Consider the following 13,719-nt stretch of genomic DNA (forward strand, 5'->3'; position numbering starts at 1 on the left):
GGCCCTTTAAGGCTGGCCCTCTGAGGCTGGCCCTTTAAGGCTGGCCCTTTAAGGCTGGCCCTTTAAGCTGGCCCCTTAAGGCTGGCCCTTTAAGCTGGCCCTCTAAGGCTGGCCCTTTAAGCTGTGCCTTTAAGGCTGGCCCTTTAAGCTGGCCCTGTAAAGCTGGCCCTTTAAGACTGGCCCTTTAAGGCTGGGCCTTTAAGGCTGGCCCTTTAAGCTGGCCACTTAAGGCTGGCCCTTTAAGCTGGCCCTCTAAGGCTGGCCCTTTAAGCTGGCCCCTTAAGGCTGGCCCTTTAAGATGGCCCTTTAAGGCTGGCCCTTTAAGCTGGCCCCTTAAGGCTGGCCCTCTAAGGCTGGCCCTTTAAACTGGCCCTTTAAGGCTGGCCCTTTAAGCTGGCCCTCTAAGGCTGGCCCTTTAAGGCTGGCCCTTTAAGGCTGGCCCTTTAAGCTGGCCCCTTAAGGCTGGCCCTCTAAGGCTGGCCCTTTAAGCTGGCCTTTTAAGGCTGGCCCTTTAAGCTGGCCCTTTAAGGCTGGCCCTTTAAGGCCGGCCCTTTAAGCTGGCCCCTTTAGGCTGGCCCTTTAAGCTGGCCCTCTAAGGCTGGCCCTTTAAGCTGGCCCTCTAAGGCTGGCCCTTTAAGGCTGGCCCTTTAAGGCTTGCCCTTTAAGGCTGGCCCTTTAAGCTGGCCCCTTAAGGCTGGCCCTTTAAGCTGGTCCTCTAAGGCTGGCCCTTTAAGCTGGCCCTTTAAGGCTGGCCCTTTAAGGCTGGCCCTTTAAGGCTGGCCCTTTAAGCTGGCCCCTTAAGGCTGGCCCTTTATGCTGGTCCTCTAAGGCTGGCCCTTTAAGCTGGCCCTTTAAGCCTGGCCCTTTAAGATGGCCCTTTAAGTCTGGCCCTCTAAGTCTGGCCCTTTAAGGCTGGCCCTTTAAGCTGGCCCTTTAAGGCTGGCCCTTTAAGGCTGGCCCTTTAAGCTGGCCCTTTAAAGCTGGCCCTTTAAGTTGGCCCTTTAAGGCTGGCCCTCTGAGGCTGGCCCTTTAAGGCTGGCCCTTTAAGGCTGGCCCTTTAAGCTGGCCCCTTAAGGCTGGCCCTTTAAGCTGGCCCTCTAAGGCTGGCCCTTTAAGCTGTGCCTTTAAGGCTGGCCCTTTAAGCTGGCCCTGTAAAGCTGGCCCTTTAAGACTGGCCCTTTAAGGCTGGGCCTTTAAGGCTGGCCCTTTAAGCTGGCCACTTAAGGCTGGCCCTTTAAGCTGGCCCTCTAAGGCTGGCCCTTTAAGCTGGCCCCTTAAGGCTGGCCCTTTAAGATGGCCCTTTAAGGCTGGCCCTTTAAGCTGGCCCCTTAAGGCTGGCCCTCTAAGGCTGGCCCTTTAAACTGGCCCTTTAAGGCTGGCCCTTTAAGCTGGCCCTCTAAGGCTGGCCCTTTAAGGCTGGCCCTTTAAGGCTGGCCCTTTAAGCTGGCCCCTTAAGGCTGGCCCTCTAAGGCTGGCCCTTTAAGCTGGCCCTTTAAGGCTGGCCCTTTAAGCTGGCCCTCTAAGGCTGGCCCTTTAAGGCTGGCCCTTTAAGGCTGGCCCTTTAAGCTGGCCCCTTAAGGCTGGCCCTCTAAGGCTGGCCCTTTAAGCTGGCCCTTTAAGGCTGGCCATTCAAGCTGGCCCTTTAAGGCTGGCCCTTTAAGGCTGGCCCTTTAAGCTGGCCCTTTAAGGCTGGCCCTTTAAGCTGGCCCTTTAAGCTGGCCCCTTAAGGCTGGCCCTTTAAGCTGGCCCTCTAAGGCTGGCCCTTTAAGCTGGCCCTCTAAGGCTGGCCCTTAAAGGCTGGCCCTTTAAGGCTGGCCCTTTAAGGCTGGCCCTTTAAGCTGGCCCCTTAAGGCTGGCCCTTTAAGCTGGCCCTCTAAGGCTGGCCCTTTAAGCTGGCCCTCTAAGGCTGGCCCTTTAAGCTGGCCCTTTAAAGCTGGCCCTCTAAGGCTGGCCCTTTAAGACTGGCCCTTTAAGGCTGGCCCTTTAAGGCTGGCCCTTTAAGGCTGGCCCTTTAAGGCTGGCCCTTTAAGGCTGGCCCTTTAAGCTGGCCCCTTAAGGCTGGCCATCTAAGGCTGGCCCTTTAAGCTGGCCCTTTAAGCTGGCCCCTTAAGGCTGGCCCTCTAAGGCTGGCCCTTTAAGCTGGCCCTTTAAGGCTGGCCCTTTAAGCTGGCCCTCTAAGGCTGGCCCTTTAAGCTGGCCCTTTAAGGCTGGCCCTTTAAGCTGGCCCTCTAAGGCTGGCCCTTTAAGGCTGGCCCTCTAAGGCTGGCTCTTTAAGGCTGGCCCTTTATGGCTGGCCCTTTAAGGCTGGCCCTCTAAGGCTGGCCTTTTAAGCTGGCCCTTAAAGCTGGCCCTTTAAGCTGGCCCTTTAAGGCTGGCCATCTAAGGTTGGCCCTTTAAGCTGGCCCTTTAAGGCTGGCCAGCTAAGTCTGGCCCTTTAAACTGGCCCTTTAAGGATGGGCCTCTAAGGCTGGACCTCAAAGGCTGGCCCTTTAAGCTGGCCCTTTAAGGCTGGCCCTCTAAGGCTGGCCCTTTAAGGCTGGCCCTTTAAGGCTGGCCCTTTAAGGCTGGCCCTCTAAGGCTGGCCCTTTAAGGCTGGCCCTTTAAGGCTGGCCCTTTAAGCTGGCCCCTTAAGGCTGGCCATCTAAGGCTGGCCCTTTAAGCTGGCCCTTTAAGGCTGGCCCTTTAAGCTGGCCCTTTAAGGCTGGCCCTTTAAGCTGGCCCTCTAAGGCTGGCCCTTTAAGACTGGCCTTTTAAGGCTGGCCCTTTAAGGCTGGCCCTTTAAGCTGGCCCTTTAAGGCTGGCCCTTTAAGGCTGGCCCTTTAAGGCTGGCCCTTTAAGCTGGCCCCTTAAGGCTGGCCCTTTAAGCTGGTCCTCTAAGGCTGGCCCTTTAAGCTGGCCCTTTAAGGCTGGGCCTCTAAGGCTGGACCTCAAAGGCTGGCCCTTTAAGCTGGTCCTCTAAGGCTGGCCCTTTAAGCTGGCCCTTTAAGGCTGGGCCTCTAAGGCTGGACCTCAAAGGCTGGCCCTTTAAGCTGGCCCTTTAAGGCTGGCCCGCTAAGGCTGGCCCTTTAAGGCTGGCCCTTTAAGGCTGGCCCTTTAAGCTGGCCCTTTAAGGCTGGCCCTTTAAGCTGGCCCTTTAAGGCTGGCCCTTTAAGGCTGGCCCTTTGAGGCTGGCCCTTTAAGCTGGCCCCTTAAGGCTGGCCCTTTAAGCTGGCCCTCTAAGGCTGGCCCTTTAAGCTGGCCCTCTAAGGCTGGCCCTCTAAGGCTGGCCCTTTAAGGCTTGCCCTTTAAGGCTGGCCCTTTAAGCTGGCCCCTTAAGGCTGGCCCTTTAAGCTGGCCCTCTAAGGCTGGCCCTTTAAGCTGGCCCTTTAAGGCTGGCCCTTTAAGCTGGCCCTGTAAAGCTGGCCCTCTAAGGCTGGCCCTTTAAGCTGGCCCTTTAAGGCTGGCCCTTTAAGCTGGCCCTCTAAGGCTGGCCCTTTAAGACTGGCCCTTTAAGGCTGGCCCTTTAAGGCTGGCCCTTTAAGGCTGGCCCTTTAAGCTGGCCCCTTTAGGCTGGCCATCTAAGGCTGGCCCTTTAAGCTGGCCCTTTAAGCTGGCCCCTTAAGGCTGGCCCTCTAAGGCTGGCCCTTTAAGCTGGCCCTTTAAGGCTGGCCCTTTAAGCTGGCCCTTTAAGCTGGCCCCTTAAGGCTGGCCCTCTAAAGCTGGCCCTTTAAGCTGGCCCTTTAAGGCTGGCCCTTTAAGCTGGCCCTCTAAGGCTGGCCCTTTAAGGCTGGCCCTCTAAGGCTGGCCCTTTAAGGCTGGCCCTTTAAGGCTGGCCCTTTAAGGCTGGCCCTCTAAGGCTGGCCTTTTAAGCTGGCCCTTAAAGCTGGCCCTTTAAGCTGGCCCTTTAAGGCTGGCCATCTAAGGTTGGCCCTTTAAGCTGGCCCTTTAAGGCTGGCCATCTAAGTCTGGCCCTTTAAACTGGCCCTTTAAGGCTGGGCCTCTAAGGCTGGACCTCAAAGGCTGGCCCTTTAAGCTGGCCCTTTAAGGCTGGCCCTCTAAGGCTGGCCCTTTAAGGCTGGCCCTTTAAGGCTGGCCCTTTAATGCTGGCCCTTTAAGGCTGGCCCTTTAAGGCTGGCCCTTTAAGGCTGGCCCTTTAAGCTGGCCCCTTAAGGCTGGCCATCTAAGGCTGGCCCTTTAAGCTGGCCCTTTAAGGCTGGCCCTTTAAGCTGGCCCTTTAAGGCTGGCCCTTTAAGCTGGCCCCTTAAGGCTGGCCCTTTAAGCTGGCCCTTTAAGGCTGGCCCTTTAAGGCTGGCCCTTTAAGGCTGGCCCTTTAAGGCTGGCCCTTTAAGGCTGGCCCTTTAAGCTGGCCCCTTAAGGCTGGCCATCTAAGGCTGGCCCTTTAAGCTGGCCCTTTAAGGCTGGCCCTTTAAGCTGGCCCTTTAAGGCTGGCCCTTTAAGCTGGCCCTTTAAGGCTGGTCCTCTAAGGCTGGCCCTTTAAGACTGGCCCTTTAAGGCTGGCCCTTTAAGCTGGCCCTCTAAGGCTGGCCCTTTAAGGCTGGCCCTTTAAGGCTGGCCCTTTAAGCTGGCCCCTTAAGGCTGGCCCTCTAAGGCTGGCCCTTTAAGCTGGCCCTTTAAGGCTTGCCCTTTAAGCTGGCCCTTTAAGGCTGGCCCTTTAAGGCTGGCCATTCAAGCTGGCCCTTTAAGGCTGGCCCTTTAAGCTGGCCCTCTAAGGCTGGCCCTTTAAGCTGGCCCTCTAAGGCTGGCCCTTTAAGGCTGGCCCTTTAAGGCTTGCCATCTAAGGCTGGCCCTTTAAGCTGGCCTTTTAAGGCTGGCCCTTTAAGCTGGCCCTTTAAGGCTGGCCCTTTAAGGCTGGCCCTTTAAGGCCGGCCCTTTAAGCTGGCCCCTTTAGGCTGGCCCTTTAAGCTGGCCCTCTAAGGCTGGCCCTTTAAGCTGGCCCTCTAAGGCTGGCCCTTTAAGGCTTGCCCTTTAAGGCTGGCCCTTTAAGCTGGCCCCTTAAGGCTGGCCCTTTAAGCTGGTCCTCTAAGGCTGGCCCTTTAAGCTGGCCCTTTAAGGCTGGCCCTTTAAGGCTGGCCCTTTAAGCTGGCCCCTTAAGGCTGGCCCTTTATGCTGGTCCTCTAAGGCTGGCCCTTTAAGCTGGCCCTTTAAGCCTGGCCCTTTAAGATGGCCCTTTAAGTCTGGCCCTCTAAGTCTGGCCCTTTAAGGCTGGCCCTTTAAGCTGGCCCTTTAAGGCTGGCCCTTTAAGGCTGGCCCTTTAAGCTGGCCCTTTAAAGCTGGCCCTTTAAGCTGGCCCTTTAAGGCTGGCCCTCTGAGGCTGGCCCTTTAAGGCTGGCCCTTTAAGGCTGGCCCTTTAAGCTGGCCCCTTAAGGCTGGCCCTTTAAGCTGGCCCTCTAAGGCTGGCCCTTTAAGCTGTGCCTTTAAGGCTGGCCCTTTAAGCTGGCCCTTTAAAGCTGGCCCTTTAAGACTGGCCCTTTAAGGCTGGGCCTTTAAGGCTGGCCCTTTAAGCTGGCCACTTAAGGCTGGCCCTTTAAGCTGGCCCTCTAAGGCTGGCCCTTTAAGCTGGCCCCTTAAGGCTGGCCCTTTAAGATGGCCCTTTAAGGCTGGCCCTTTAAGCTGGCCCCTTAAGGCTGGCCCTCTAAGGCTGGCCCTTTAAACTGGCCCTTTAAGGCTGGCCCTTTAAGCTGGCCCTCTAAGGCTGGCCCTTTAAGGCTGGCCCTTTAAGGCTGGCCCTTTAAGCTGGCCCCTTAAGGCTGGCCCTCTAAGGCTGGCCCTTTAAGCTGGCCCTTTAAGGCTGGCCATTCAAGCTGGCCCTTTAAGGCTGGCCCTTTAAGGCTGGCCCTTTAAGCTGGCCCCTTAAGGCTGGCCCTTTAAGCTGGCCCTCTAAGGCTGGCCCTTTAAGCTGGCCCTCTAAGGCTGGCCCTTAAAGGCTGGCCCTTTAAGGCTGGCCCTTTAAGGCTGGCCCTTTAAGCTGGCCCCTTAAGGCTGGCCCTTTAAGCTGGCCCTCTAAGGCTGGCCCTTTAAGCTGGCCCTCTAAGGCTGGCCCTTTAAGCTGGCCCTTTAAAGCTGGCCCTCTAAGGCTGGCCCTTTAAGACTGGCCCTTTAAGGCTGGCCCTTTAAGGCTGGCCCTTTAAGGCTGGCCCTTTAAGGCTGGCCCTTTAAGGCTGGCCCTTTAAGCTGGCCCCTTAAGGCTGGCCATCTAAGGCTGGCCCTTTAAGCTGGCCCTTTAAGCTGGCCCCTTAAGGCTGGCCCTTTAAGATGGCCCTTTAAGGCTGGCCCTTTAAGCTGGCCCTCTAAGGCTGGCCCTTTAAGCTGGCCCTTTAAGGCTGGCCCTTTAAGCTGGCCCTCTAAGGCTGGCCCTTTAAGGCTGGCCCTCTAAGGCTGGCTCTTTAAGGCTGGCCCTTTAAGGCTGGCCCTTTAAGGCTGGCCCTCTAAGGCTGGCCCTCTAAGGCTGGCCCTTTAAGGCTGGCCCTTTAAGGCTGGCCCTTTAAGGCTGGCCCTCTAAGGCTGGCCCTTTAAGGCTGGCCCTTTAAGGCTGGCCCTTTAAGCTGGCCCCTTAAGGCTGGCCATCTAAGGCTGGCCCTTTAAGCTGGCCCTTTAAGGCTGGCCCTTTAAGCTGTCTCTTTAAGGCTGGCCCTTTAAGCTGGCCCTCTAAGGCTGGCCCTTTAAGACTGGCCTTTTAAGGCTGGCCCTTTAAGGCTGGCCCTTTAAGCTGGCCCTTTAAGGCTGGCCCTTTAAGGCTGGCCCTTTAAGGCTGGCCCTTTAAGGCTGGCCCTTTAAGGCTGGCCCTTTAAGCTGGCCCCTTAAGGCTGGCCATCTAAGGCTGGCCCTTTAAGCTGGCCCTTTAAGGCTGGCCCTTTAAGCTGTCTCTTTAAGGCTGGCCCTTTAAGCTGGCCCTCTAAGGCTGGCCCTTTAAGACTGGCCTTTTAAGGCTGGCCCTTTAAGGCTGGCCCTTTAAGCTGGCCCTTTAAGGCTGGCCCTTTAAGGCTGGCCCTTTAAGGCTGGCCCTTTAAGCTGGCCCCTTAAGGCTGGCCCTTTAAGCTGGTCCTCTAAGGCTGGCCCTTTAAGCTGGCCCTTTAAGGCTGGGCCTCTAAGGCTGGACCTCAAAGGCTGGCCCTTTAAGCTGGTCCTCTAAGGCTGGCCCTTTAAGCTGGCCCTTTAAGGCTGGGCCTCTAAGGCTGGACCTCAAAGCCTGGCCCTTTAAGCTGGCCCTTTAAGGCTGGCCCGCTAAGGCTGGCCCTTTAAGCTGGCCCTTTAAGGCTGGCCCTTTAAGCTGGCCCTTTAAGGCTGGCCCTTTAAGCTGGCCCTTTAAGGCTGGTCCTCTAAGGCTGGCCCTTTAAGACTGGCCCTTTAAGGCTGGCCCTTTAAGGCTGGCCCTTTAAGGCTGGCCCTTTAAGCTGGCCCCTTAAGGCTGGCCCTCTAAGGCTGGCCCTTTAAGCTGGCCCTTTAAGGCTTGCCCTTTAAGCTGGCCCTTTAAGGCTGGCCCTTTAAGGCTGGCCATTCAAGCTGGCCCTTTAAGGCTGGCCCTTTAAGCTGGCCCTCTAAGGCTGGCCCTTTAAGCTGGCCCTCTAAGGCTGGCCCTTTAAGGCTGGCCCTTTAAGGCTTGCCATCTAAGGCTGGCCCTTTAAGCTGGCCTTTTAAGGCTGGCCCTTTAAGCTGGCCCTTTAAGGCTGGCCCTTTAAGGCTGGCCCTTTAAGGCCGGCCCTTTAAGCTGGCCCCTTTAGGCTGGCCCTTTAAGCTGGCCCTCTAAGGCTGGCCCTTTAAGCTGGCCCTCTAAGGCTGGCCCTTTAAGGCTGGCCCTTTAAGGCTTGCCCTTTAAGGCTGGCCCTTTAAGCTGGCCCCTTAAGGCTGGCCCTTTAAGCTGGTCCTCTAAGGCTGGCCCTTTAAGCTGGCCCTTTAAGGCTGGCCCTTTAAGGCTGGCCCTTTAAGCTGGCCCCTTAAGGCTGGCCCTTTATGCTGGTCCTCTAAGGCTGGCCCTTTAAGCTGGCCCTTTAAGCCTGGCCCTTTAAGATGGCCCTTTAAGTCTGGCCCTCTAAGTCTGGCCCTTTAAGGCTGGCCCTTTAAGCTGGCCCTTTAAGGCTGGCCCTTTAAGGCTGGCCCTTTAAGCTGGCCCTTTAAAGCTGGCCCTTTAAGCTGGCCCTTTAAGGCTGGCCCTCTGAGGCTGGCCCTTTAAGGCTGGCCCTTTAAGCTGGCCCCTTAAGGCTGGCCCTTTAAGCTGGCCCTCTAAGGCTGGCCCTTTAAGCTGTGCCTTTAAGGCTGGCCCTTTAAGCTGGCCCTTTAAAGCTGGCCCTTTAAGACTGGCCCTTTAAGGCTGGGCCTTTAAGGCTGGCCCTTTAAGCTGGCCAATTAAGGCTGGCCCTTTAAGCTGGCCCTCTAAGGCTGGCCCTTTAAGCTGGCCCCTTAAGGCTGGCCCTTTAAGATGGCCCTTTAAGGCTGGCCCTTTAAGCTGGCCCCTTAAGGCTGGCCCTCTAAGGCTGGCCCTTTAAACTGGCCCTTTAAGGCTGGCCCTTTAAGCTGGCCCTCTAAGGCTGGCCCTTTAAGGCTGGCCCTTTAAGGCTGGCCCTTTAAGGCTGGCCCTTTAAGCTGGCCCCTTAAGGCTGGCCCTCTAAGGCTGGCCCTTTAAGCTGGCCCTTTAAGGCTGGCCATTCAAGCTGGCCCTTTAAGGCTGGCCCTTTAAGGCTGGCCCTTTAAGCTGGCCCCTTAAGGCTGGCCCTTTAAGGCTGGACCTCAAAGGCTGGCCCTTTAAGCTGGCCCTTTAAGGCTGGCCCTTTAAGGCTGGCCCTTTAAGGCTGGCCCTTTAAGCTGGCCCTTTAAGGCTGGCCCTTTAAGCTGGCCCTTTAAGGCTGGCCCTTTAAGGCTGGCCCTTTGAGGCTGGCCCTTTAAGCTGGCCCCTTAAGGCTGGCCCTTTAAGCTGGCCCTCTAAGGCTGGCCCTTTAAGCTGGCCCTCTAAGGCTGGCCCTCTAAGGCTGGCCCTTTAAGGCTTGCCCTTTAAGGCTGGCCTTTTAAGCTGGCCCCTTAAGGCTGGCCCTTTAAGCTGGCCCTTTAAGGCTGGCCCTTTAAGGCTGGCCCTTTAAGGCTGGCCCTTTAAAGCTGGCCCTTTAAGCTGGCCCTTTAAGGCTGGCCCTTTAAGGCTGGCCCTTTAAGGCTGGCCCTTTAAGCTGGCCCTTTAAGGCTGGCCCTTTAAGCTGGCCCTCTAAGGCTGGCCCTTTAAGCTGGCCCTCTAAGGCTGGCCCTTTAAGGCTTGCCCTTTAAGGCTGGCCCTTTAAGCTGGCCCCTTAAGGCTGGCCCTTTAAGCTGGCCCTTTAAGGCTGGCCCTTTAAGGCTGGCCCTTTAAGGCTGGCCCTTTAAGGCTGGCCCTTTAAGCTGGCCCTTTAAGGCTGGCCCTCTAAGGCTGGCCCTTTAGGACTGGCCCTTTAAGGCTGGCCCTTTAAGGCTGGCCCTTTAAGCTGGCCCCTTAAGGCTGGCCCTTTAAGCTGGCCCTCTAAGGCTGGCCCTTTAAGCTGGCCCTCTAAGGCTGGCCCTTTAAGGCTGGCCCTTTAAGGCTTGCCCTTTAAGGCTGGCCCTTTAAGCTGGCCCTTTAAGGCTGGCCCTTTAAGCTGGCCCTTTAAGGCTGGCCCTTTAAGGCTGGCCCTTTAAGCTGGCCCTTTAAGGCTGGCCCTTTAAGCTGGCCCTTTAAGGCTGGCCCTTTAAGCTGGCCCCTTAAGGCTGGCCCTTTAAGCTGGCCCTCTAAGGCTGGCCCTTTAAGCTGGCCCTCTAAGGCTGGCCCTCTAAGGCTGGCCCTTTAAGGCTTGCCCTTTAAGGCTGGCCCTCTAAGGCTGGCCCTTTAAGCTGGCCCTATAAGGCTGGCCCTTTAAGCTGGCCCTTTAAAGCTGACCCTCTAAGGCTGGCCCTTTAAGCTGGGCCTTTAAGGCTGGCCCTTTAAGGCTGGCCCTTTAAGGCTGGCCCTCTAAGGCTGGCCCTTTCAGGCCAGAAACATGTAGCAACATGTCAGTCCACTTTACAAAATTTACCGGTAAATAATCCAACACTTATACATCCAATTCAAGATGGCCATCCTTCATAGTTGCAGTAAAAGTTCACTATTGGCATTCATCCCACTCTACTGTCTAGCAATGTGTTTAGCAGTTGAAATATGCATGTGCTGGAAATGGTGTGTTCCTAACGTCCGAGTGTACTCGGAAGATGAAAACTTGAGCTTTGTTGTCCTTCACATTGTCCCGGAACACATTGGGAGCGTTGTCTCCGTCAAAGGCAATATTAGCGACATCTGGTGGAAGAAGGAAGGCAAAGCAATCTCGCTACAACGAGTGAAAGACAGATCGCCATTACAAACAAAAATGCTTTAATTAGTTCATGTCATTAACAGTTCAATTGCTTGGTGGTCATTATATGCACAAGTTAGCGCCAAAATAACCAGTCCGTTTCAATGCGCGCTGTGACATAAGATGCTCATGACGTCAGCGGTCACGTGATGAAATGGTCACCATTTGGAAGCAGTGTGACTCAGGAAGACTTGACACACTTCGAGGCTTCGGGCTCATTTCACCATCTCTACTAAAAACAAATAGTTGATGGAAAAGCAGAAATCATGAAAATAATGCGTGTAACATCTATTCGCCTTCTTACAGTGTGCATGTTCATCGTTTCGTCGCATGCTTGAGCTTCATGGCCAATTTTTACACGGATTTACGCACCACATTTCCCAAAACGGTGGAAACTTTGGGTCTTGGGAGTTAACTCGGAGTTATGAGGGTGTTAGCGGAGCAATGCTGTCACCTAGTGGCGTTATGGCAGTACTGCAGTGATTTCAAATTGTCACTTTGTTCCAACGATTGAGGGAAGGTTGTCATGTAGCTATGATACCTATTAAGTATCCTCCCTGCTGCGTTAGGAACCTTGGGGGCTGGTCTACAATTGGGTGTGGAGGGGGTGAGGGGTTTCCTTGGGGCTACTCCTTTGCCCTCGGCATGGTTCTGGCTCGGTCACCCTTCTATTTTAACCGCACTAGATACAGGCACGGGACCCACCATAGCCCAGCTGTCCTCCACCTTGAACTACTTGACCAACCCATATATTCATACCGTATATAAACCACATAGAGGCCAGCCCTTTGGAGTGGGTCTCTTTAGTTGACTTATTTTTTATTGCATAATATACACAATGCCATTTCATCACACACATGGGTGAGGCGGGCTTGGCTGGGGTTCCAAGCAGCAATTGAAGACAAGGACAATCCTCCATGTCCAAAGCAGGGATGTCAGAGAGCGGGCGGCAGCAAAGATACGTCCAACAGTTGAGAGTCAGTGAAAGGGCTGCTGGAGTACACGACATCCTCGTCTGAGTTTGCAGCAGAGTCGTACAGCATGGGGTCCACGTCGAGATCCAAATGAGTCTCTAGGATGTCATCGCTCAGTCCTGAACCAACCACAAGAAAGACAGAGGAAGCAAAGTGCACAGTACGGGTCAAAGGTCACAACAACTAACCTTACATGAGACGTCACACGTTTGTCTCCATGAAGGTACAGTGCATCCGGAAAGTATTCACAGCGCTTCACTTTTTCTACATTTTGTCATGTTACATTCATGTTTTGAATATATTAAAAATAGAAAACCAAAAAAATCACATTTACATAAGTATTCACAGATCTTTCTACAGCTCAATTGGAGTCCACCTGCAGTAAATTCAGTTGATTGGACATGATTTGGAAATACAATAACTGTCTATATAAGGTCCCACAGTTGACTGTGCATGTCAGAGCACAAACGCCAAGCATGAAGTCAAAAGAACTGTCTGTAGACCTGCGAGACAGGATTGTCTTGAGGCACAAATCTGGGGAAGGATACAGAAACATTTCTGCTGCTTTGAAGGTCCCAATGAGCACAGTGGCCCCCATTAAGCTATTCTAAGCTATCATCCATGTTGGAGAACGACTCCCACCCCCTGCAGGACACTTTGACAGCACTTGAGAGCTCCTTCAGCGATAGACTGCTTCACCCCAAGTGTGTGAAGGAGCGATATCGCAGGTCTTTTCTTCCTGCAGCTGTCAGGCTGTACAACCAGCACCGCTCACAATAGACTTCTACACTGCTATGTACATCTGTGTAATACTTGCTTTTAGTCAGTATAGTTACTCCAGACCCCATTCACTGTGCAATATCTGATAAACCTCCATGTGCAATATTATGGGCTCTAATGCAATATACTAAGTTCTATGTGAAGTATTTCCATAATGCCTCATATTAACTCTCTAACAGGATCTCAGTGTATAGACTGGTCATATATGTCATCTGGTTTCATATTATCTACATACTGTATTGTATATAACTCTGGGAAAAACTGTTGATTTTTGTTAATACTTGGGTTGTTTATATTGTTTATTTTTCTATATTGTGTATTTTGTACTGCTTAACTGACTCTGTACTCTTGCTGCTGTGCAATACAAATTTCCCCACTGAGGGACGAATAAAGGCATATCTTAATCTTAATTATTCGACTAGTCAGGATAGAAGGAAAAATGAATGCAGCAATATATAGAGATATCCTGGATGAAAATATTGTGGGACCTTATATAGACAGTTATTATATTTTCCAAATCATGTCCAATCAACTGAATTTACTGCAGGTGGACTCCAATTACGCTGTAGAAAGATCTCAAGGATGATCAGTGGAAAAAAGATGCACCTGAGCTCAATTTTGAGCTTCATGGCAAAGGCTGTGACTACTTATGTAAATGTGATTTTTTGTTTTCTATTTTTAATAAATTCAAAAAAGTAAAAAAAATACTTTTTCACATTGTCATAATGGAGTATTTTGAGGTAAGAGATTAAATTAATACAATTTGGAATGAGGCTGTAACTTGACAAAATGTGGAAAAAGTGAAGCGCTGTGAATACTTTCCGGATGTACTGTATGTGCCCTGGGATTGGCTGGCCACCGGTCCAGGGTGTACCCCGCCTCTCGCCCCAAATCAGGCTCCAGCATACCCCCACCCTAGTGAGGATAAGAGACATAGAAAATGAATGAATAACTAAACCATGTTGGTGTCATTCAACAGCTGTACTGTAATCTTACCTTGTCTAAGCTGTTGGGACCAAATTCTTGAGCGTCAACATCCTTCAGTATTCTGTTAAATGGATGGTCAAATTTATATCTGGCCCTAACGAGCCCTAGCCAGCCCTAAAGAGCCCTGGCCCCAACTCGCCCTAGCCAGCCCTGGCCCCAACTCGCCCTAGCCCCAACTCGCCCTAGCCAGCCCTGGCCCCAACTCGCCCTAGCCCCAACTCGCCCTAGCCAGCCCTGGCCCCAACTCGCCCTAACTCGCCCTAGCCAGCCCTAAAGAGCCCTGGCCCCAACTCGCCCTAGCCAGCCCTAACTCGGCCCTAAAACCCTCCTCCAACCATAGCCCTAAAACCCTAACCCAAACATTCAAACGAGATCTATGTTGACTACTTACCCAACGGCGCAGCGCAGACTACTCATGTTTCCTTCGGTTAGCTGGTCCGTTGATACCACCATTCTCTGCCAGTCTGTCTTCTTCCTCTTTTGTTTCAACGCTCCAAGGCGTATTACTGCCCTCCACAGGTTGGGCACAAGTGTAAGAAGGCTGGGGGGGCTGGGGCGAGGGAGTGGGGGGCTGGGGCGAGGGAGTGGGGGGCTGGGGTGTGGGACGGGGGAGGCTGGGCCTAAATGTAGAAGGCTGGGGGGCTCGGGGACTGGGGTGTGGA

General features: G+C 53.7%; 1 long non-coding RNA gene across 1 annotated transcript; it reads right to left on the reverse strand.

Annotated features, from left to right (window-relative positions):
• Positions 1–10,319: 10,319 nt before the first annotated feature.
• On the reverse strand, positions 10,320–11,880 carry LOC144902028 (uncharacterized). Its single transcript, XR_013630260.1, has 2 exons — positions 11,479–11,880; positions 10,320–11,409 (listed from the first exon to the last, which is right to left on the reverse strand). It is a non-coding gene; the product is annotated as an uncharacterized LOC144902028 (long non-coding RNA).
• Between the last annotated feature and the right edge of the window lie 1,839 nt (positions 11,881–13,719).

The sequence above is a fragment of the Doryrhamphus excisus genome, linkage group LG18 (assembly GCF_037039965.1).
Source record: "Doryrhamphus excisus strain RoL-2023G ecotype Guam linkage group LG18, RoL_Dexc_Guam_v1.1, whole genome shotgun sequence".
In the NCBI taxonomy this organism is placed as follows: domain Eukaryota; kingdom Metazoa; phylum Chordata; class Actinopteri; order Syngnathiformes; family Syngnathidae; genus Doryrhamphus; species Doryrhamphus excisus.